The 4017-nt window shown below is 44.5% G+C and overlaps 1 pseudogene; it reads left to right on the top strand.

Annotated features, from left to right (window-relative positions):
- Positions 1-208: 208 nt before the first annotated feature.
- Positions 209-1776, top strand: LOC124974260 (C2 domain-containing protein 2-like; annotated as a pseudogene).
- Positions 1777-4017: the final 2241 nt, after the last annotated feature.

Raw genomic sequence — 4017 nt, forward strand, 5'->3', positions numbered from 1 at the left:
TGGATCCTGCTGGGCATACCCTTCCTGCTCACCCAACCTGAACTTGGGTCTCTGAGATCTGTTTCTCAACCTGTTTGGGGCCACCACATTCCCTCCAGCCCACAGCCACCAGCAGATGTCCTGAGCTTGCCACCCACAAACTCTGTGTCCTGGTATGAGAGCTGCACCAGAAAGTTGGGTCAAAGTGTGTCAGGTATGCACTGCTACCATGTCCCAGCTGGACTGGTGGCTTGGTGAGGTCCAGTGGTTCATGTTGATGTCACTCTTCATCATGTTGCTGGTCACATTGGGCCTGTATCTGTTGCAGTGGGCACTGGCCAGGATGTGATTCCTTCTGCCATGACCAGTCAAGTGTGAAGAGAAAACTTTGCTTTCTTGGATCCTGAGTCCGAACAGTTGGAGAAACCTATGGAAGGTGGTCTGGGTGATCTCCCTGAATCATGTGGCCAAAAGAAGTGGGTTCCCTCTATAGTTCTCCTTACAGCAGGACCAGAGGTCTCAGCTCCTTTTGCTGGGAGTTGAAGTCTCCAGCATGGTCCGTCAGCCTAGGAGAAGGTGGTGGCCTGTCACATGGTGGGCAAGACCCTTCAGTTTGTTGTCAGTACAGTGCCCTCAGTGGTGTGCTCTGGACACCATCTGTATGATGTGCAGTTCTCACTAGTTCATCTATGGCTGGAATTTCATATGAAAGTAAAGAGAGAAGACATTCAGATTATGTGGTCCTGCATTCACAGGCCAAAAATGACCATCAATATCTGAGCACCAAGTCCATGGATATAAAGGAAGCCGAGTCTACAAAGTACTTCATCTACTGCTCAGGAATCTTATTCTCCTAAACCTCCAAGGGCTCATGAACTAAAACCACTGGTGAAGAACATTGCTGCCTGGTTGATAAATGATCCTGGTGCTTTAGGCAGTATTAACTCCATGTGCATTGCCCAGCTGAATAATCCTGCCCTGAGGTTTATTAGCACCCTAAAGAAGAACACTACTCAACTCACTTGGGAGGAAGAGTTCACCTTTGAGCTGAACACCAAGGACTAGCAGTCCTCAGAAAATCTGCTGGCCATTACCACTGACTCTCTGAACTTGTTCAGGAAGAATCCTTCTGGACTGCAGAGCTTCTCACTGTTCAGTGGGTCCACCATCATCAGTTCAAAGTTCAATTGAGTCACAGCAGAGTTTTCTTACATAGAACCCAGTGAATTGAAATTCTGGCAAAACCCTTCCCCTGTTGCTTCTCTCAAGTTAGAAAAGGACTGCAGAATGATGCCATGTAGGACTGTGGTTGCTACTGTCATTTTTGTAAAGACCAAAGCTCTCTATGAAGTGGGGAGGGGTCTCAGCTAAGCTCTGAGTCTCCCCCAAAGATTCCCATCTAGGTAAAGATCATTGAGAAGGACATCTCCATCAAGATCATCTCATGCCATGGTACACCTGTCAGCAAGATATTCTCTTCTTCAGGTACAGAATTGCTCATGTTGAATGCCTTCGATCAGGTCACTGAAATTGCCATCTGCTAGCTTGCTGAATATTTAAAGCTGGAACTCAAGTCACCATGGAGTAAGAGTACTATCATCACTTCAGGGCTTTCCAAGACCTCGTGCTCAGGACCATGATTCTGCCCTGATGTAGAAGTATGCATCCTCCATGGATAGCACCTGCCAGAATGCTTTGTCTTTCCTGAGTTCCACAGAGGCAACTGTGTCTTCTTTTCCAACAGTGGAAGATAAACCACGCTGGGTCCCATCTGCCCTGGAGACCCAGAAAAATTAACTGAACCCCAAGGAATTGGAGAAGCATTTCCTGGACATCATGTGATAGGCCAACCCTGCTTGAGCTCAATGGGAATGAGCTGTCCAAGAGCTTCCTGAGCATCTCACAGCCCAGTTTTGCCAAGAAGCTGCAGGAAGAATTTTAAGGAGGGATGCCATCATAATTTTCTGCTGTTGGCATTCCCAGAAAGACCCAAGCATGAGTCAGTCATACATAGACATTGTGCTCCTGCAGCAACACCTGGAATAAGGGGGACACCCTCACTCACTGCTGAACAAGAAAGTGCTGTCCAGGCATTGGGGCAAGAATTCCATGAATACCATGAACCGGAACCTTCTGGAATTCTGCACATAGGCCACCTCCCTCCTTCTCTGTAGCTAGAAGAGGACCACCCAGGAATGCACCCTCACCAGGATAGAGCAGGAGTGCCAGCTACTTCCACATGCTCACTCTTCCAGCTTGTTTTCCCCCCAAGAGCTAGTGTTTTGATGGAAAAGAACAATGTGAATCTATACCAGGAAGCATTCCCCAAAGGGAACTGTCAAAGCCCAGTTTGCCACCAGAATCCCAGTGGGGCTGCATACCCCACTAAACATTGAGATAATGGTTAGGAAAAGAGTTCCTTGCTAGAGAAATATCCCTCTGAAAGGGACCTGAGTGAGACAGTTGGAGATTCTATTTTACCCATGCAACCATCTAGCATGGCGTGTTTGGGGCCCATCCTTGAACCATGTCAATGGAAGGTATGCCCCTCTGAGCTGTCACTGTGAAAAGAATGGAGGGATCATCCCTCCTAATTTGTTGCTTAGAATTACAAAGTACACCTGGCCCTGAAGACAGGGAGGTGGAACACAGGATTGATTTTTGATAAAGAAATTTTGATAGAACTTGATGAAATGTTTTGACAAATGCTGGTGTCGTTCTTTTATCTTCCTCTGCCACATCAGAAGCTCAGAACACCAGTGGAAGTATTGATGTGCATTTCCTCTCCATGTGGTGCACTTACTAGAGTACACCGAGAACCAGTCTGAGGAAGTTGGGAGCAATCACTGACAGTGATTAGAACATGATAAACACACACACACACACACACACACACACACACACATATGGTTTTTGCCAAATATTGTCTACAGCCAAAATAAAGTACATGTAGGTGTGCTGGAAGAAATTATTTTGCATCTCAGTTATCTGTTTTAGGAATAGGAATTTATTAACAAATGGTTTCAAACGTGGGAAATTCTATTGATGGGCTCTTTAGATTTCTACTGCGCCTGGTGCTCCTGGCCACATTTTGGGGCATCGTGGTTTCGTTTTTTGGTGGGAAAAAAAATAAGCTTGGCACACTTTTAAACCCCTGAATACCTAGCAATCTGCTTCCCTCATCAGTATGCCTATACTTGGGTCATTCAGTTTCCATGATGTTCCACTCCTCTTGAATATGTAATGCCAGCAGACATGCTTGTTAAAGAGTGACTGTCACTGGAATGAAAGATTTTGACCCTTTAATGAGGTTGGTATTCTTCCAGTACGATTAGAAAAGCTGTCATGACCCTTGTCTCTGGCAGATGGGTGAGTGGGTTCATGCCTTCCAGAGGCTTCATTAACCCTTCATTGTGTATTTCAGGGTAATAGAGCCATCAAGGAGCAAGATGTTTTGAGAAAGCCAAAATGGAAGAACTTATTTTTATTCCCATATTTGAGGAAGAGAGTCAAAACCTACATGGGGAATATTACTTCTAAATGCACATTTAAAAATACTTAGGTGTTTCCAGAATTATCAAGTGATTTTTAAATTAATTTTTTGCCACACATTTTTTTGGCAGATGGTACCAAAGATTGAACTCAGGGGCACTCAACCATTGAACCCCATCTCCAGCCCTATTTTGTATTTTATGTAGAGAGATGGTCTCACTGAGTTGCTTATGGCTTCATCAATCCTGAGGCTGGCATTGAACTCTCAATCCTCCTGCCTCAGCCTCCTGAGCCTATACCACTGTGTCTGGATTGCATTTTAATATGAACTATTGTAAAGTTCTGCAACATATTAATAGCAAGTTAGTCCCCCCACCAAAATAAAGAAAGGACAAAGAACATGTGGCAAAAGTACTGTTCTGAAACAGAATTTCTTACACTGATTTTCATTGAGTTTTAGGAAAAGGTATCACCAAAAACCAATTTACAACATTCTCTAAAATTTAATTATCATTAATAGGAATAGTAACACAATGTATGACCTAA

Source organism: Sciurus carolinensis, unplaced genomic scaffold (assembly GCF_902686445.1).
Source record: "Sciurus carolinensis unplaced genomic scaffold, mSciCar1.2, whole genome shotgun sequence".
NCBI classification, from domain to species: domain Eukaryota; kingdom Metazoa; phylum Chordata; class Mammalia; order Rodentia; family Sciuridae; genus Sciurus; species Sciurus carolinensis.